Source organism: Ambystoma mexicanum, chromosome 7p, assembly GCF_040938575.1.
Source record: "Ambystoma mexicanum isolate Mex_15411 chromosome 7p, UKY_AmexF1_1, whole genome shotgun sequence".
Lineage (NCBI taxonomy): Eukaryota > Metazoa > Chordata > Amphibia > Caudata > Ambystomatidae > Ambystoma > Ambystoma mexicanum.
This window is the reverse complement of record NC_090939.1, coordinates 218,651,008-218,672,319: the sequence shown is the minus strand read 5'-3', so window position 1 is coordinate 218,672,319 and position 21,312 is coordinate 218,651,008. Positions and strand designations below refer to the sequence as shown.

At 44.9% G+C, this 21,312-nt stretch overlaps 1 protein-coding gene across 3 annotated transcripts in view; it reads left to right on the top strand.

The window, feature by feature from the left end:
• The window catches only part of DYRK1A (dual specificity tyrosine phosphorylation regulated kinase 1A), a 1,390,196-nt gene that overhangs the window by 66,086 nt on the left and 1,302,798 nt on the right, over positions 1 to 21,312 (top strand). The gene's annotated exons all lie outside the window — the stretch shown is intronic.

Sequence of the window (21,312 nt, the reverse complement as noted above, 5' to 3'; positions counted from 1 at the left end):
GATTGCATAATGCTCACATTTCTTATTACTATGTTTGAGACGGTACCTGAATTTGCTGTAATGACAAAGCGCAAACATGTGTTGGAATTTTCTGCAGCAAGCTAAAGTACTGAGCAAGAACAGTGTCTGAGCTTTTACCACCAACCTCCTGAGCTTCTGTGATGCACACTGGCAGACAGTGTGAGACTTTTCAAAACCTCTGCTTCTCCCATGTCCTATTACTGAGTCCCACTGCCAAAAGTCCAGCACATTTCAAAGCCTCCTTATGAATCTCCTGACTAATGTAGAATAGTCCAAATAGGCTTAGACCTTTTGACAAGCCATCTATGTGAACTTTTAGTGCCCTAACCCTATATGCCTTTAAGCGTCCACAGCCTGTTGGCAAAGGCTTAGTGGGGTTAATAACCCTGTTGGAGATTGTGTAACATGTTAGCTCAAATCGTTAGTCTGCATCGGAGGTGTGCGTTTAAGATGCAGGTGACATTCAATTGTAATGGCGTTGACTTAACCTTTGACTTATCAAAACGACTACTAAATGTTCAGTGATTCAGAACACACGTCACTGGGGATGCTCTACATGTAATGGCTCAGAACACACAGTTCATATGGGCTCTTAAGTGCTGCATCTGGTCAGACTAACCATCCCCAGCCTAATGGCCAAAGGGTTTGCACACATCTAAAAAGGAGCACCCAGTGATAAAGCTGCACTAGATTTTCCAATAGAAAAAGCATGTTCAGCTTTTCGGATGATTGGTGCCATGTTAAAAGACAAAGATGTATAAATAGAGGAAGAACAACTCTGAATCTAATCAATACAGGAGAGCAAAGGGGTGACTGGGAGGCACGGAGGGGGATGTTGGGTGAAGGGACAGAACATGCTAGACAATCCAAAACAGGAATTCGGGCAACGGGAAGAGAGCAATGAGCTACATGAGAGGGCAACAAAGAGGAGTTAATAGGACAAACACACAATAGGAGTGAGGGATAGACGCAGAGCAAAAGAGACATTTAGAGATAGTAAACACAGATTAACAGCATGTTGGGAGGGATGGCAATAGAAAAGCAAGACTAGAGAAGGGCCAATAACGTAAGACAGTGCAAGAAAGATAATCAAAAGGAGTAGCAAACACAACCGAGAAAAAGAAGATCTAGCCATAGTAATGAGAGAGGAAGAAGAGTTCTATGGACCTATACAACAAGGTATAAGAGGGAAACGGCAACCATAGAATGCAGAAATGGGAGTGGGAGAGAATCGGACTGAAAAACGTGGCATCGAACAACTTAAGGGTGAGAGGCAGAGCATCAAAGTGAGAACCAGGAAATGGAGTAGCAAAGGGAAGGAGAGATGGAGCAAAAACAATAGTGGCTGTTGACAGCAGGCAGTGCCAGGCAGCAACAGTAGGCCCAAGAGGCAGAGTAGTGATGCTGGTAGAGTGAGGGACTTGAAGTATGAATCCCCCTACGTAACTAGCTGGCATAACAGTATGTTATCAGTATGTGCCCAGTATCATGAAGATAAAGCTGGTAGTATGCATCTACAAGGTTCTTGTGTGGGGGAAAGTTTTCCACAGGTGCAATACATTATTTAGAACTTAGTTTGAAAACTGACAAAACAGCTGTATTTCAAATAAGATTATACGCACAGATTGGATGGATGTCAGGCACTTATTATTCTCTTGTGAAGGAGGAAACTCATTTTTACTCTCTTGAAATTGGATTTACTATCTGGAGCACTGCATATTACACTAAGGTTTTACGTTGTTTTGTAGGTTTCTTGTATTTGCTAAGTAAATGTTTTATTACCTGCGTCTCTGGTGGTTGGCGGTGGTTCCTCGGGAGGGACTGCATCTGCTTGGCATGCTAGCCCTATTTGGTAGGGTTGCAGTTACTCGTAAAGCTTTGTCTTGCTGGTCCCTATTCAGTATTTGGTAATTACTTAATTTGTTGAAAAGATGTTGGGTATTGCGGTGGTGGTGGTGGGGGTGTGGTGGCCTGTTTAGTCTTGTTTCTTTTGTTGGGTTAGAGTTTCCTATACTGGGGGATTTCCTGTTTGCACAGACCCTGCTCTGCTGGACCCCACGGTGACTCTCGTAGCGCTGCATGCCAGGCTAATGCTGTTTTGAAGAGCTCTAAGGCACTAGAAGCATGTAGAAATGCAGGTGATTGATGCCCAGGAGGATGCAACAATAGTGATTAGGTTAAGCCCGTCGCGGTGACAAGGGCGTCGTCTGCTGTTTCCCGCTGTGAGCATCAAGGCACAAGTGGCGAGCTGCAAAATATAAGAAATTGACTCTCTCCTTACCTGCACACATCCCGCTCCGATTCGCGTAAGCCTGTGCCCCCTGCACAGCAGTTTGAAGCGAGTGCGGTGTTTTTTTTTCTTGTCGAGAGGTCACGTGATCTGAGTCACATGAGCCGATTGAAGCATCGCCCCCCCCAGGAAGCAGGCTTTAAAGAAAGACCCAGCCGCCCTTGCAGCGTTAAGCCCGTTGCGGTGACAAGGGCGTCGTTGTCTGCTGTTTCCCGCTGTTTACGCTGGATATGCAGTAATCAAGAGAGCCTGCTGCTTTTACGACCCTACACGCCCAAAAGGGAAAAAATATATAGATAGATATGGTGAACACTAAACCTAGAACACGCCTCCAAGAGAAGCTAGAAGAAACTGTTCCAAATCTTCCAAAACCTACCTCAACGCTGAACTTACCACTACACTTAAAGAACCCAGCAACAACACAAGCAAACCTAAGCCTCTTACCCTTAAAATTCCCCCACAAATCCCCAATCGCAACAAAGAGCAATCCGTATCCCTCAATCCTACGAATCAAGATTAGTCATCTACCTCCGCCACTGCTCCAAGCACTTCACCATGCTCCTCCAATCAAGCGGCCGAAGAACTGAAATACCCCAAATCCACAATTGCAGTCAAAACACCGAAGAACGACAGAAGCCAGAAAATGACAAATGATCAAATACCAGAAATGACCTCCGAAACACCAATAGTTTTCGGAAAAAGAGCTTCCACTTCGGCATTCCAATCTGACCTCCAGCTTCATATTCCTGCAACCAAAAAATTGAAAGACTCAAACGCTGAACCTAACACTACGACAATGAGCGATCATAGCCAAACAGTGGCAGTCAACTTAACATCTTAGACTCCTCCCAAGACAACTGCTCTAAACCTCCAAACCGAGCATCTCGACCTTCACTTGACATCACAGAAATAGATGCCATCATGGACTTCCAAGCACAGAAGAAAACGAAAGACCTCACAGACTAACATAAGGGAAACACGGACGTTATATCTAGTATATCGACACCACTCCCCACCAAAGCAAATTATTTTTTCCCTAAAACATTCCCGGAAGAGAACCTATTGAATGCAACGACAGCCGCCCTAAACCAACAAGACTCAGACTACCCTCCACAAAAAAACGAAGAAACACAGAATACTTCAGAATCCAGCAAAAGAATCCCAACGACCATGCTAGATCCTCAAAATATGCTAGTGGCTGTTCTATCATTAGCGATGGTCCCCTTCTTAAAGATCCAAGAAGCAACAGTCGATGCCACCAAAGACCAAGCCACTTTGCCTGCAATGATCCTAACAAAACAAACAACCATAGACTGTTTCATAATTTCAATTCAAGATTGATTGAATCATGAAGCAGAATCCACAAGAATATGGCAGAACCACCTAGCTGAAATAGCAAGATCTGATCGACTGGACAAGCAAACTCTTATAGAAACATTGACAACATTTACCACCAAAGCCATGGACGACAAAGCAAAAAGAAACCTACAAGCGACCATGCCCCAAGATCAAGGCACAAGGTGCCCTCATACAGAACATTCCTCAACAAAAGGCGATTCTAAGAAAGACTAAACAACCCAATACGAACTTCAATTGCACAATTTACCAACTCAATTCAATATTCCTAACACGGAACCCCCCAACATGTACTCCTTTTGACATCTTTGACCTAACCAAACGATGCCAGCTGAGCAAAGCTACAACTACAAAAGAAACAACAAAAAAAGTCAAACCGGCTCACAAGCTTTCCTGCGAAAATTGCAACTCGACCCAGAGCAGAAAACTCATCCTACAACAAAAAAGAATCCCATCAACAAAAAAATTGAAGAGGGCGCTAATCCTTTGGCCAAGGAAACGACAAATGCAAATACGAAGAACAAAAAACTGAAATTCCAACCACAAGAAGAATTGATCTCAATTGAAGAACATGAGCCACTAGACGCATTACTGGAAGCAATCGACCATGACCCCGAGCCTAAAACACAGACGACAGCAGATGCACAAAATCCAACATTGACTTCGTCTGCACTTCAAACTAGCAATAGAGAACATGACTCCCAAGAAGACTCAAGTGATCATAATAGATGAATACTGTGAGATCTCCTCAACCTAAATGTACACGAATATTGACGAATCAACAACAAACATGTCACTTGTGTACTCCTCAATATCAACTGAACTATCCTGGTTCCCGTCAGAACCTGACTCCCTTGCTCATACCACGGAAAGTAGACCAATTGAAACAAACACATCTTTAATCAGACCAACATTTACAGATCCGCGTCAGGAACCAAACATATTCAGACTCTCGCTAACTGCTTCAGATTTATGGCCGGACGAAAAACTAATCTTGAATAGAGTGAACATTCTTTACCTACTCAACGCTATCCCGATACTGTCGAAGATCGCTACTCAAGACATCAACGTTATACATTTTCCGAACAAGAAAAAGATGGAAACAGTCCATATTGACTTCCATAACAACCAAACGACCCAACTAGTTATGTCCTCCAAAAAAAAACTGGCCAAATGGGGCTTCATCATAGAACAAATCCAAGTAACCAGATTCATGGCTCTCAAAGAAAAGAAATTGGATACGAACACCAGACCTCAAGCTGCCCCTATTCATCGCAAATACGACCAACAACAATCTTCAAGTAGACCACGAACAACTGAAGAACCATAGCTAACAGGAAACGACCACCTGTTTAGGCAACCAAATTCATAACAGAAAAACAGAACAGAAGTACCAAGGGCGATGATCTCCCCAACGCATGCCAACAGAAATTCATCAACCAGAAGCGAACACAGAAGCACACAAAGGAAAACCTTTCTATAACAACCAACCCCAAATGGAAATCCGACAACTGAAATAACTTTATCTTCATGGAACACGAGAGGGTTCAAACATCTTCTCTCCGAGGGAGCTACAAACCAAAATGAAATGGCTATAATATGCCTCCAAGAGACCTGGATATCGACAGAAGCTGTCTGCGATAGGTTTTCTACGTATATGAACCCGGCAATCGCCATACAACAAGGCAGACCATCATCCGGTATGATGATCTTGACTACTATAGACCCTAGTTGGTCAACTAAAAAGAAACATCCACCCATGGGCCCAATACATTGTCATCTGCATTTTGACTCCGTCATCCAAACCAGAGCAACCTCCAAACAGAACACATTTAACAATCTTCAACATATACTGGAACGCAATAGCAATGACTGATAATAAGTTCATAGACTCCATCTACAACGAGTTCGACAAAATAGCAAACTCTTTCGCAAAAACTGAGTTTGTAGTCGCCGGTGATTTAAACATCCACCTTTACAACTCTGAAGGAATCCGTCTAGATATCCAGATATCCAGAAAATATCCCCAAGAGCAAGAAAATGGACCTAAGAGATCGAGATCCGAAAACTAATACTAACAGAACAACCGCTAAACATGCAAGGTCAAATGCCACCAACATGGTCCAGCGGAAAATCAAAATCGATTGACTATATTTACATCTCTGAAGGTTTAAAGAACCTCATTGCCACAGAAAACACCGCACAATCTAATAGCGACCATTGCCAAATATCAATAACATGGCAGGCAGAACATATCGAGAATTTCTCCCTCAACCTCCCAGATCTAGAAATGAACAACGGTCTGACGAAACTAAGATTAAAACCGCACCAAACGACCAAACTAGTATCTAAATTTGAAAGATCATTGATGCCTGATCATGAAAAACTCAACTACGAATGGGTACTCAGAGATTACCAGACCCCCAAAAGCACCAACTCCATTGTAAAACATAAACACGCATTCAATACGGACATCAAAGAAAGGAAAAAAAATGCTTAAAAAAAAATACGCCAACTGAAAAAACCAAACCGCAGCAAATATCACCATAAAAAAAAAGAAACAATTACTCTTAACTTCATCAAATCAGCCAAGGGATTACTGCTACAAGCGGACGCTGAAGCTATTCTAGCGGCAATCAAAGGGAAAAATACGAGGCAATTATGGTCCCTCCTAAACGGAAACAACAGAACAACAAATATGATCCAAGAAGTCGATCCGGAAGCGTGGACTACACATTTCAACACTTTATAACATCAGTACATCTGTACAGACCACCCAACAAGAACCCATCTGTCCTCCGTGGAATCTGAAATGGGAAACCGAGGACATCATTCAAGCCATCAGAACTCTAAATCCATCAAGAGGACCAGGCCCAGACGGACTGTCAGATGCAATCCTGAAGGATGCACCAGAAAACTGGGCTACCCTCTTTTCCCATCTGCTCCTTATCATAGAAGAAACTCAAAAAATCCCAAGTAGCTGGACATTAGCCATCTTGATCCCAATCTTCAAAACTGGCGACAGAAAGAACCCACATAATTACAGACCCATAGCCTTACTTGACCCACTAGGAAAGCTTTTTGCAAACTTTCTATTGAAAAAAACTTACTGATTGGGCAGGAAATAACGGGAAACTAGAAAAAAAGCAAACGGGATTTGTAGGCAAAATTGGAACCAACGTCAACTTGATGATACTGAGCCTTCTCAAATACGAAATCAACAGGTACATGCAGTTTTTATCGACCTAAAAATGGCATTCGACTCAGTAAATAGAATAAAACTATGGACTAAATTAACAACATGGGGCTGCCCACCAGCAATTCTTCATCCGATCAAGCAACTATACACCAACACTTCAGTCCGAGTCAGGCTAACAAAACATGGTAAAGTTACACAACCAATCAATACTTTCAACGGTCTTAAGCAAGGATGTCCCTTAGCTGCCTGCCTCTATAATTTATACACTTATGACTTTATTAAGTTTCGGTGGATTTGCAAGTGGATCTTTGAGTTGACAATCAGTTCTATCATTAATATATGCTGATGACATCACAGTCATGGATAAAACCCCAGCAGGTCTACAAAAAACTATGGCAAAGTAGTAACTTGCATGAAAGCTAATGAACTTCAGATCAACATAAAAAAAAGTCATGAACAAAGAACCGAAAAAAACCAAAGTTTTTACTTCGAAGGGAAAGAAATTGAAACAACATATATCTGGGGGTAATGATAAATGCGTCATCCATGGAACAGTGGAAAATGCACATCGAAGACAAAGCTAGGTCCCTAGCCAGATTGGGTCGGTTCTATCACTGCAAAGTAGGGACATATTCCTTCAAATCAACAATCACTTTCTATAAACAAAAAGTTGTTCCCATATTGACTTATGCTGGCGAAACCCTAGCAAACAACCAAGGACTGAAATGGCACCTCTATGAAGCAATATTCTGGAGAAAAACACTGGCATTACCGAAAAGGTGCCCCATGACAAGGATCCGATTTTTAACTGGCGTTGCAATCATTACAATCCATAATACTATGGAAACAGATGGATCTTTACAGAAAAATAAGTCATGAAAAGATTCCAGCGATAGAAATATTGAAAAGCAAAAACAACCCTCTGAACGCAAAAGTTCTCCAACAATGGACCAATAAGATCAAGTCTAAAATGGACGCCGAAGGCATTACCGAAGAAACGCTAATAAATAGCCAATGCATGCAAAACTAACGCTACAGAGGAATGACTGGATAAAAACCCTCGAAGACCAAACTATAAATGCCACCAAGTATGCGAAACAGACATAAGAGCCCTACATGAACTTCCCCCATACCTGACCTGCTTTCCAGATCGACAGTCCCGAGATCTCTTCTTAAGGTTCCGATTCAACATCCTACCAACTCAAGTCTATGAGTATCACTCAACAGACAGAAATTAAATCCGCAGATTGCCGTTTCTGCCAGAATGAGGGAACCAAAGAGACATCGTTCCATATTATTATGATATGCCCAGGCCTACAAGAAAAAAATCTATTCAAAGAATTCTTCAGAATATCAAAAAAACAGATGACTACAAAAGAACGCTGGAACCAACTACTGAAAGGCAATGACAAACATCTAATTCTAACGGCCATCAAATTTTGGATAGAAATCGAAAACAATACGAAAAACTAAAAGACATCGACCCATGGCAATTTACTGAGCGATTCTTCAAGAAACAATATAATAAAGTTTGGTTTACCAAACATACCATTTAAAAAAAAAAAAAAAAATACTGGTGTATTGAATTGCCAGGTTGTTTTCTAGATAGTTCCACTTTGTTATGAGGTTGGAGAAAGAATGCTGTACCTCCCACATCTTTTCCTTAAAGAACATGTATTCGATAATATGTGGTTGCTGCATCCAAGGATCCTTTGTGGTTGGTAAATGTTATTTTTGTGGTTGTTGAATTAAGTAATTACGCGCGCTGTTAATGCAGAGTGCTTTTATTGAGTTATATTTTTACTGGAACCGATGGAGGCTCTTAAAGCCGTGTAGATTTGTTCCCTTCTGTTCAGGTTTAGTAGAAGTCTGCCCTTGTGTTTTGGATTGGTTATTTCTTGACAATATCAGTGATTCTAATATAATTCTAATATATTTTTTATGCTAAGGTTCCTGTGTGATAAATTAAGATATGAAAGGATGTCTGAGTAAGTGGTACTCCATTTTGGCCAATTGCTTTGGCCTGTGGTTTTACAGTGAGCCCACTGTCCATTTAATGATCCATGTTGAATGCTGAGGTTTTTGGATTTACTCCAATTTCCAAGGGCCTGTGAAGTGGTGCCTGGAGTTCATTATTGTTCTGTGGGATGATTTCTGTTTAGTTGGGGCTGAGGTTTTGGTTGCTGTAGTTGCCCAGAAGTGTCTCGTTAAGGCACTCCGAGGGCGTTGTTTTTCTGTTGGCAGTCATTTTGAGAATTAGTTGTCCTCTGCATAGTTGTAACGTGTTGCCTGAGATTTTGAGTTTGTTTTAATTGGCTTTGAAAAGGGATTGGGTCCAGTAGAATTGCAGCTCATGTTATGTTCTTGGCATCCATTTTTTAGGTCACCCCAAGTGCTGATTTTGCCTTCCCCTCCCCCCACCCCCAACTGGTCTGAAACCTACTTGGGATTGTTCATTAATCCATTTGATTCCATGTGATCAAGAATTCCTTTGTAGTCACAGCTTTCAAGGATTTTGGCAGTGTAGGGCATGTTGAGCATGGGCCTATTAGTTAGTAGGGTTGTCTGCTCTTTGGACTGTTCTTTAGAAGCAGTATACAGCAGGCAGTTTTATAAGCTTGCATTTCTGTTTTTCATTGGTCATCTTTTTGAGGTAGAGGGCTGGGGTTTCTTTGGGTATTCTTTTGTAGATGCCTGGTGGCCAAGGGTCTTTTGGTGATCCAACCCCATTTTCTCACACTTGCGCTGTCTCTCTCTCGCGCTTGCTTTGAAGTGATGAATTCTGTTTACCAGGTTTTCTGTGTTGTATGAAGTAATCCACACTGTCTTAACACTTTGGGGGAAATGTATGGGTGGGTGGCAGCATGAGGTAGGGTTTTTCATTTAGTTGATTATTTTGTGCATGTCCTGTGGTCTTGCTGCTGTGCCGATTCTTTCAGTGTAGTAAAATGTTTTGCCTTTGCATAGACCAATCTGAGTCTATTCTTTCGTAGTGTATCATCCAGGCTTTCTTTGTTTCAGTTGGTTTAGTTCTCTCAGTACTCGTGCGTCCCGTCCCCTTTCCACCATACTTGTGAGACATTCCGTTCTTCGTGAATCGACTGCAGCACTTGTTAAAAAGCACCAACAATTTAATGTTTATCCTTATATTTTTGTGGGGCCTCTGTATGTGACGGTAACCCCGCCTTCCTGAGCTCTACCCCGTGCATCGTTCTACAGTGCTTTTCTCCAGTGTCAGAGGCACTTTCATCACTGGGAATATTTGTCATTTGTTCCCTTGTCCTTCATTCCTGCTTCGGTTCCACGTCGTCTTGTCCGCCGTATATGCCGGAGCACCTGGGATTCGTTTCCTGCTCATCCTGTGAATGTCGTTTCGCGAGGGCAGATCCCCACTCTTTGCCTGGAGTGCTTAGGCCCGGAACACAGTTGGGACTGCTGTTTCTATTGTGACATGCTCTCCGTCTGTGCACTCTAGCGTCGGCTTGTCAGCTATGAGGAGTTTCAATGCGTTGCTCCACCACACTTGCAGCTCTTCATTGAAGAAAAAAAGGAAATTACTGGAAAGTTCCTTCCTTTTCAGGGCACCCTGACCAGGGAACTCCTTAGGGTCTTCTAGGTCCGGGAGGGGCTCTATTACCGAGGATATCCCTGAGGTGTCCCGCAAGGGGCCTAATGGGCGCACCAAAGTTTCCTCTGAAAACCCCTGCAGGTGGGTTGCAAAAAACTGGATCTTATACAGAGGTTGCCCTTTTAAAGGCTAAAGTTTTCCCACTTCTTCTGTGGCTCTTGGTACCGGGGTAGGCCCTGAGGTTTCCACATCTGGAACCAACTGCACTGAGTCTCGGCTCGAGGCACCTCTCAAGGTGGCTAAATGTAGCAGGGTTACTCTCGAGGTTTCCCTTCTTGGGGCTATATCTAACACCAGCAGGATTGAGGGGACCCCCCCTCGAAGGTCCTGGCTGAAGGGTGCAACTCGGCTTTCCCACGCGCAGACCCGTGGTGACACCAGTTCTGCTGAAGGGGCAAAGAGGGCAGTCACGCACTGGTTCCGCCGAGGGTCCCACATTCGGGGCTAAATCTTCAGCAGTCCTTAAGTTGTCTGGTTAAAAACTCTAGATCTGAGAGGACCGGCTCTGCTGAGGTTCCTTGCTCCAAGGCTGAAATTGCATGTTAGACCCTTAACTCCCCTGTGATGACTATGGTCTCACTTACACCTGTGACGCAGTTCTCCTCGGGCATCGACAAAATGGGGACCCAACCTATGCGGACCACGGTGGCCATTTTGACTACCTCTCACATCAACATTCACGATGGCTGGTGCTGAGGGGCCTTCTTTTGGGGCAAAGCACCCCTTTCCATGCTCTGTGGAGAGTAAGAACCTGTTCCGCCCTCCAATAGATGGGTGTGCTCGGACACCGCTGCTGCATACAGTCTCGTTTCCTCCTGTGTCCGCACCTTTGATCCATGTGGATCCAATTGGTGGTGGACCAACCTGGCAACTGTCCTCTTTGCAGTTACGGGGGTATACCTCTTCCGAGCGGCCTCTGCCCACTCAGCGCCAAGACCTCACTTGTCCTTCAAGAAAGCCCTCAAAACTATGCTCTTCAACTAAGCCTTGCTCTCCCCACACCAATGTTCGCTCTCCGTTACGGACCCAGTAGACCTATATTTTCCCATCGAATCCACTAACCCAAGGTTCCTCCCGCCTATGTACGTTTCACTTTTTTGAACTGCCACCTGTCTGGTAAATGGTTTCACTGTAACCGAGAAGCACAGACGCACTGTTTTTTGCAGTTCCTGTTTCACATGTTGCCTTTAACTAATTGAGGATTGCTTGTAACCATTCCAAGATGCCCTAGTGCTGCTTTGTGCGCTTTATAAATGTAAAAAATAAAGAAAATAGAAAATGCTTATGCATTCTGATCCCATGAAGGCGTACTTTAAGGTTTTGTTTAAGGAAATGTATTCCAGGCCGCCTCCTGCTCCAACAGTTCCCACGCAGGTTCTGGTGGTGCCACCACCACCAGCGCCACCTCCTCCTTCCTGTGGGACCTCCTCATCCTCTGCCTCCGCTTCCCCGGTAGAAAAGACATTGGGTGCTGTCCCAAACACTTTAGGACCGGAGGCGCCACGTGCAGCGGATCAGTCTTCTACTCGCACTTCACTGGATGCAGGCTAGGACAGCGACGAACCGCCCTGCGCTTATTGGAGCCTTTCAAGACTGTGTGCTGGACATGATGGCACTGCTAGACATCCTATTACCCGAGGCCCCAGCTCCACAGCAGGGGGTGCTTTCTGAAGCCTTCACTATGTCCACACAGGAGCGCAACAGCCTGTTCCTCCAGAAGGACGTTCCTGGCTGAGGCCTAGAAGGTCTGGGAGAAGCCTAATTCCGCGCAGCATCTCAACAAGATTGACGCTTGCTATAAGCTTCATGTTTCTGAGGACATCTTTGTCTGCTTGCCTGCTCCCCTCATCGACTGTGACAGCAGCTACGCTCCAGTCCAAGCCAGCCTCTGTCCTCCACTGCAGCGTCCCAGATCCTTTCCAAGGAGGACTAGCTTCTTGACTCCATTGGGGATCTGGGAGGGGGGTATTTTCCAATTCGGCTCGTCAGCTACTTCAGGCTAATATATGAGCTTATCCTGGCGGTTCTCAATGTCAAACTGTGGAAGGAGCTAGCTGAGTTCCAGGAATTGTATTCTTGCTGATAGGCTTGAGGACTACAAAGGCAGCTTGTAGGATGACAGGATAATGAAGCAGCAAAAACGTGATGCTGTGGCACATCACTTGGACACTTCTGCTCTGGGCTTTATGGTCGGGGTAGACCTCTCCCAACTTGGCTGCATGCTACGATGTTCTTGAAGGAAGTTAAGGACAAGGTGCTTGTTATCCCCTTCGAGAGTAAAGCACTGTTCTCATCCTCCACGGATGAGGAACTCGCGAAGACCAAGGCAAGCAGTCAAACTGCCAAGTCATTGACCGTCCTTGTAAAAACTCCAGCAAAGGCACCTTGCACTCAGATGTCGTGGCCTCAAACGAGGTCCTCCTCTGGGTTCATAGGCTTTCAGGACCGCCAAACAGACACTCCAGCTGGCGGGCCCCACCGTAAACCGCAATGGCAAGATGGCCAGTTTCTCTCGACCAACAGCCTCCTCACCTGGAACAGGTCGTCTCCCCGCTGATAAAACATCTAATTGATTTTCTGTCAGTCACACGAGAACTCCGGTGGGAGGATGAATTTCATCTCCTCAGTGATGGTCTGCCACGCCTCCAGAAGACTGATGGGTTTTGTCAATCGCTCGGGTGGGCTTCTGCTTGCCCCTCCCCCACCCTTATCCTCCCTTCCAGCAGACTAGGTCACCCTCCCTCAGAGCCGAGGTACACAAACTTCTAGAACGCAGAGCAGTTGAACCTGTTCCCCCTCATGGAACCAGAGGAGGGCTACTAATCCCGACTGTTGACAGTGCCCAACCAGACTGGCCTATGCACTATCGTCGACCTCAAATTTCAATCCTTTTATCCCCCAAGAGAAATTCTCAAGACCTGATCTTTCTGGGTTTCCGATGGGATATTATCAGTACCAGTGTGTTCCCGACAGAGGACAGGATTGCAGACCTTTTGACCATGTGCCAACTCTTATCCAGTCCTCGCATGATAGCTTGGTGGTTCCAGAGACTCATGGGCCTCTTGGATTCTTGCGTGTTAGCACTACCTCTTGAGCACCTGAGGATACGCTCTCAGCTTGCTCTTTGGGGCAGCTGGTCCCAGGCTACGGAACGGGATTCCAAGATTATTCCAGTCCCATCCTGCATGACTGCGGATCATCAATGGTGGTCGTCCTGCAACCTTTCAGTGGGGACCTCCTTTCAGGAGCCCTGCCCACAAGTAACGGTTACCACAGACTCCTCCCTTCTGGGTTAGGGCGCGACACTGCGTCACCTTGAAGTGTATGATTTGTGAACTCCTCAAGACATGCAGTTCCATATAAATTTCCTGGAGCTCCTGGAAGTTTTCTGGCGCTCAAAGCTTTTCAACCAACTATCACCAACAGTGTGGTCCATATTCGCACTGACAATTCTGTAGCAATGTTTTATATCCACAAACCGGGGGGCACCAAGTCTCCTCTTCTTGTGGACCTTGCTATACAAATTTGGAATTGGGCCATCCAGCACAATCGCTGGCTCCAAGCTGTACAAATCCCGGGCCACATTATTGTGGCTGCAGACTCCCTCAGTCGCCAATCGGCAGCGAGTTAAGAGTGGAGATGAATGACTGTCCTCACTGACCTTTTTCAGCAATGGGGCACTCAAGAGGTGGACATCCTTTGCGACATCAAACGGGAAACATCCTCGTAATGTGTCCAGTGACAGGCTCGGAGTGTCTTTCTGGGGAACGCCCATGGGACAACATGGAAGCTTATGCATTCCCTCCATTACCACTGATTCATCGCTCACTCTGCAAACTCAGGAGGGCATCGAACTGCACTCTTCTCTTCATGGCTTCTTGGTGGCCAGCCAAGTTCTAGTTTTCGGAACTGCAGCACCTGTTGGTGCGCCCCCTCCACTCCCGATCAGGTTGCCGCAGATTCCCGTACTCCTTTAACAGAGCAATCCCCAGATGTGGCACCCCTCCCCACAATAGTTCAGCTTGGCGGCCTGGTGCCCGATTTCCGATCTTTTGCGCAGTTCAGTCTGTCTGAGGACAACATGCGCATAATCCAAACAGCCAGTAAGACTTCCGCAAGGGCTCAAAGGAGCAAATGGCTCAATTTTTGCCATTGGTGTTTAGCCAAAGAGCTTGATCCCAGGCATGCTTCGATCAACACTGTTCTGTCCTTTGTATCTGACCTGGCAGCCTTTGGCATACATGTTCTGTCATGCAGGACTTATTTGTCAGCCATTGCAGCCTACCTGTCTACAGACAGCTGTGAATTTTCATTGGCTAATCCAGTCATCAAGAGACACTTTGCTGGTCTGCAATCTTTTTCCACTGGTTCTGCTTCTCATCCCAAATGGGATCTGAATGTGGTCCTCACCATGTTGTCGGCCCTTTTGAACCCATGGCTACTACTGAACTTGAATACCTATACGGGAAGGTGGCTTTTGTTTGCGGTAACATCTGCAAGACGGATGTGAGCTACAAGCTCTTTCTGTGGAACATCCGTTACCAACTTTCCATAAGGATAAGTTGGTGCTTCGCACTCACCCTTCTTTCCTTCCTAAAGTGGCTTTGGAATTCCATTTAAACCAGTCTATATCTCTGGTCTTTTTCCCGAACCCGTTCTTATGCTGAAAGGGTTCTGAACAACCTAGACGTCAGACGGGCTCTGAAGTTTTACCTCGATAGGACTAGCGAACTCTGAAGCTCTTCTCAACTGTATATTACACTTGGTGAGCCAAAGGAAAACCTGCCTCCAAAGCATCCATCTCCTGCTGGGTTGATTTGTGTTTCCGAGGCCTACAAGGTACAAGGCCTTCAACCCCCTAAAGGCATCATTGCACATCTGGTCCGGGGCAAAGCGACTGCTTTTGCCTTCCAAAAGTATGTCCCTTTGGAGTCCATTGCCAAGGCAGCAATGTGGGCTTCCCCATTGGCTTTTTGCAAGCATTACTGTCTAGACCTGAGCTCCAGGGCTGATGCCCAATTTGGCCCGCAGTTCTCAAGAATGTATTCCCAAGAAGGTTTATTTTTTTCCATCCTCTTGTAATGCCCGTGGGAGATTCCCAAGCATAGACCATAAGTATGGAGGAAAGGGGAAGGGATGTAGGAGTATGACAGTTACTCACCATAGTGACTACCTTACTCGTAGCCCATAGTCTCCTTTCCTCCAATATGCCCGCCCGCCGTCCCCTCTAATAAGTATCCTCCATTATTGCTTAAATGGTCTCAGACCTGGCGATGGAAAAGGACTGAAGGGCAATGCTCAGGGTGGATATCAGGAAGTCAGGGTTATGGTCACCTGCTCTGGTCCCGCGTAAAAATAAAGGACAAAAATTACATTTTTGATTCTTTTTAACAAGTCTTCCCGTCCCGTGGGACAGAATGCCCCACAAGTATGGAGGAAAGGGGACTATGGACTAGGGGTAAGGTAGTTACTACAGTGAGTAACTTTGTCATTACTGTAAATGCACATTAACCTAGTACTGCCTCTGCTCTTGTTATTGCCTAATTGTAAGTCATTTGTTTGAACTGATGTCCTGTTAAATATATAAATTATTCCTTAACAATCTGCGTTTTGTTTCATTGAGTGCTTACTGAAAGAAAGTGGTGGTGTTGATATTAGTGCTATTTTGAACCTGCTGTGGAAGTGTGCTCCTGGTGGTCCTGAATAGCATGAGTGTGCTCTATCATTTACAAGAGGGACCCAGTAGCCGGGCGTATTGTGGGTATTGCTAAACTATGACAACAAAAATCCCCTCCCGTTGTAAGGATATCGCATAGTTACATCTTTTGTGATAAATACAGCATGCGTTCACATCCCAATAGAAGCAATCAAATTGAAAAATAAAAATAAATAACAAAAATACAAAAAAACTTGTATTCATCAAGTTTCAACACTAAATATGTACTAAGACTATGCAGTATAAAATGAACACTCGTATAAAAGTAGTGTTATATACATTTGTTAAATTCACTGCCACAATGTTTTCACCAAGAAATCAACACTAACACTGAAACATCAGTTTATCAATCCATCACACCCAGTGACCAGTGTATTGGCGCATCGCACATTAATACTACGACGCACATTATGATTGTCTGTAAATAAACTACTACATGCAGATTTTGATGCAATATAAAGCTCTGCAGATATCTTGTTGCCCGCAGTCGCTTGTTCCCAACAGGTTTCTGCTCTTGATCATTGAGAACATTCTTCAGGGCCCATATTAGTGGACAATGTGGGATTCAACCATTATTTATCCATATTAATTTTGAATGTGGCTAGTTGCTACCAGATCTGGACATGACCTGTTATGTATGATAACAAGCCAAAGTTAAGACAGCTTTTCACATATCATGCGGCCTGTAGCCAGTGAAACCGTGACAAATGCAAATGGCAGCTGTTTGCACATCCTGCAGGCCTGTAGCCATTGATAGCTGAATAGTTTTCGCCGAACATATAGCACACGTTATAGACTGTAAGCGAGTGTGCATGCTTGCTGGACGAATGTCTTGGCCTAACAAGAGTCCAGGAAATGATGCTTTCCTGTTCTAGCAGATGAGCGAAATCGCACACTGCAGTTTCCTATTTTAAACTGCACACCAGTAGGTGCGAGCGTTGACTTCACACCATTAAGTGTTACATCTAATGAGGAGTCATGGACAGGAAATGAGTAGACACAGAGAAGCTTGATGCACGCATGAAACAAGTGACATGCCGATCAAGGTCTGTGGAATGCAGTGGAAGCAGTCATCGAACGTGTACCCACTTAATGGTGTTGTACATAGCAGACCATATTCAAAGAGCACAGTGACGCACTGAATCTTGGACCTTAGTCTTCCAGATAGCGGACATGACGTGCACACGGGCAGCGAAACATGTTCCTTCTAAGGCCCTAGCAGAAAAAGGCAGGGAAAAGCAGACTTTCCCATCAGTCAGCAGACGTGGATGTTTTTCAAGGCCAACCGGGCTGTGGGAGAGTACAGAGCAGAGGAGTCCTGGGCAGCAGCAGGAAAGAGACATTGGGGCCCAGCTAAGCAGAACTATTAAACCCCAGAAGGCACATTTTACTCTAAACATGAGTTAAGGGTAGAGACTTGTTGAGTGCATTGAAACTGATGTAGTGTAGTATAACATGGCTAAAAGGTTACTCATGTTGAACTAAAACTACCACTTGGTCTATTATTTATCTAATCAAACATGCTCTTTGCCCACTAGATGATCTTGTTCATTGGTGTTATGTTATATCTGCTTTTGATTTAGCTTGTGTGATGAGAATAGGAGCCCTTAGAAGGTAGGGTGTCATTAACATAACTCCTGCGTTAGGTGTATAATTCAGAGTAATGTCAATGGTATCTTTGAGTCCAAGAACTTTACAATTCCTGGCTGTATGTTTAATCATGTTGGTGAGTACACAAACCTAGGCGGACCTGTCTTTTAGCGCTGAGACACCGCCTAGGCTGAAGGTTGGCATGAATTGACTGATGACCACTGGTCTGTTTTCACAGCCTCAAACGAGGTGGATAGGCTCATGGTCGCAATTAAGTCGGTCCTGCTTGAGCATGAAGGTCTGAGAATTTTCGTGCATACTTCTTAGCCATCTCCCTTATACGTGGCATGTGGCACAGGAGTGTTTCATGAAGGTATAGGTTTCCTCCTGTGTGGTCTCCCTTGTGTGAATCGAATATTGTGAACCCAGTTGAGAGGTTATTATTCACATCTTCCTAGACTGAAAATGTGTAAATGAATAAACCGCAGATGGTAATGGTAAATCTTGCTCTTGATATGAATACAAGGACTGACTTTATCGTATCAGCATCAGAGATGGAAAAATAGGTTGAGTGTGGTCCATGAGTGGGGCTTAACTGGTGGTGAGTGTTAAGCAGAAACCTCTGGGACCACTGCAAAAGATTTAAGACTACAGGTGTTTGGCAGTAAACCCACTTGGTAGCAGTCTGTACCACACAGATTCACTTGGTAGCTGTGGCTGAACAGTCAGACTTCCCTCAAGAAGAGTTAGGCAGTATACAGAGTATTCACAATAGGTCAGAAGAACACAGTAGAACAAGTAAACACTGACCAGAGCTTGGAGTAATAGAGATATGATTTATTTAAAAACCACATCTAGAAACACACACAGGCACTAATAGTAAGCAGTTCAAAAACACGGTTGCTAAAAGATATACACTCCCTTAGAAGAATATTAGACCAGTCTTAATTAAAGCGCCACTTATTTTCAGACAGCGGTGAGTGCTTAAAGCAGATGGCACTCTTAATAATTCGTTTTAAAAGGGAGAGAAAAGCAGAGTATAATTTGAAACTGATCCCAACACTTTCACAAGAACAAAACCAGAGAGGAAGGCAAGTAAAACCGTGAAGTTGGAGTTCAGAAGGCCGGATCCACTTCGAGAGGATCAGAACGAAATGTGTCCAAGGTCACACGGTTGAAGTGCATAAGAGTCTTGCAAAGGTTCAAAAAGAGTTGGACCAAAAGAAAGGGACCAGTTAGAGGGTCAAGGCGGCCAGCCCAGTCCAGAAGGTTAAGGGATTATCATTACCTTGTAGCAATCTTTAGAAAGGGAGGCCTGGCGGACACGGTACCTTAAAGTGGTGAGAATACTCCAGCGGGGGCAGTTGTTCCTGGCAGCAGATGCAAGTCGGTGCTTCGTCCGGGGAAGAGAGGATCTCGTCTGGGAGGAAGACGGGAGTCCGTTGCACTGCCAGGGAAGAAACCAGCCGCGGAGTTCTCAGGTAAAAGGAGCGGTCCTTTTATTCGCGGTGCAGTGGTAAGTGGCTATCCGGTTGCCAGGGTGCTTGGCACGGGCAATTCGACCACAAGACGTCCTGGGATGCGAGGAAAAGAAGGTAAACTGGTTGTGCCCACCAGTCAGGGGAAGAAGCCTCTCCAGCCGGGAGATCTTCTGTCGTCGGAAAGTGGTGAGTCGGTTCCGCAGGGTTCCACCGGTGGTGTCGTCGTGGTAGGTCGGCTCAGCTTCTCCCTCGTCGGATTCTCAGGTCCTGTGGCGACTTCTGAAGTTCCAGTCCCCAAAGCCCTGCTTTTATGCAGCACACCCCCATTCACTCAACCTAGCTGTTAATCAAACATGCTAAGTGGTGAGCCGGCCGGCTCACCCCTTGGGCCAATCACACAAGAGTGCGACTTGAGTTACCAAGGTAACTCAGTCCAGGGTGCCTAAACCCCCTCCCACGCCCCCCTGTGGTACCCAGACAGAGTGGCACCACAAAAGTGGAACAAAGGGCTCGTCTTGGGTTGGAGTCACAGAAGAGAACACAAATGCCATTTTTAGAATCGAGTCCTGGCAAAAAATACCAACCAGCGAATTAATATTAAATAAACTGGCTGTATGTTCGCGGCTATGAGAATTTAATTAAAGTTGGTAGCCTCGAACAATGGGAAAATCCCATAGAGATATATTCGCGGTCGAATATAAAAAGTAGTATCCACTGCTACCAGCCAAAACTCGATTGGGGGGGTGGAGACATGCCCCCTCGACTAACAGACCCTGGGGCAATCGAATTGCCCCGACCAGTACGTCCACAATATGATGGTTTGTACTGGTTTCTGTTCTTAATTTGGGACTAGTAAAGCCAATGGTGACTTTACATGCCCTGGGAGACAGTAGTCAGTCCCAGGGTATGGAGTCTATGGTGGGGTGTCACTGACACCCCTGTTTTATGGCACGGAGGGTGCTGTGTAACACACATAGTAAAAACACATGAGACCCTATGGAGTAAAGGACCCCATAGCCCATCAGATACATTAGCAGTCAAAGGAACACCATAAATCATGTCCAAGAGTGGGAGAAAAAGAGTCTCACTCTTGGCAGGAGAAAACAACAAACTCCAGAAATCCAGCAAAGCTGCTGGGGGACTCACTAGGTTAGGAAATTCAGCCTAAAGAGAGGATTCTCCCCAACAGTGAGGAAGAGATCCCCACAGGTGATCTTGCTAGTAAATTGCTTAAGAAATGTGGTAGGGCCAGAATACCAAGATTAATGGCAAGCATACCATTTTGGGGATCAGGGAACCTCTTGTGCACTCCCTTTTTATATACGTTGGTGTTTCCAGGCACTGATGTTAATGGATCCTAGGAAGAAAATGTCTTTTTGTTCCGTGTACAAGATAGTTGCTGGTATGTTAATAAAACAAGAGAAAATAAGTTGGAGGAAACAATTTAAAATTGCAAGCTACTAGCCACTGTAAAATAATCACTTGCCACCTCAATTGGAAACATGCACACAGCAACACCTTTTCTTACTTGCCAAGAGTCCTTTCTTACTAGCCAATGGCTAGTGGCGACTGCACAATTTGCACCTTTACATAAGGAATGTGACCCAGCAGCTTGAGCTGGACTGTCGGACTTAACTATTGTTTACACCCTTTTCTAGTGGCAAGCTGAAATAATGGTTTGCAGCAGGGTTTTGCAAGCTGCAATGCTCCCGATTTTCAGGACTACAACTCCCATGATCTGTTCATTGATGGGAATTGTAGTCCAAAACCTCTGGAGAGACAAATGTTGCAGACTGCTGCTCTGCAGAGTTACACAGAGCAATGGCAGTGGTTATAATAGATTCAAAACCTCCCAGCCATCACCACCCTGGCAAGCTACTTTCAAGCCATTAAAGAGGAAGTGAACATTCATTACAATGGCAAAATGGCAAGGTGAAAATGGTTTTCTTTTTCTGTACACCAACAAGTGAACTTGGTTAACTTCAAATCCTCTCACAATCAAACTAGTATTCAAAATATTACTATCAAAGT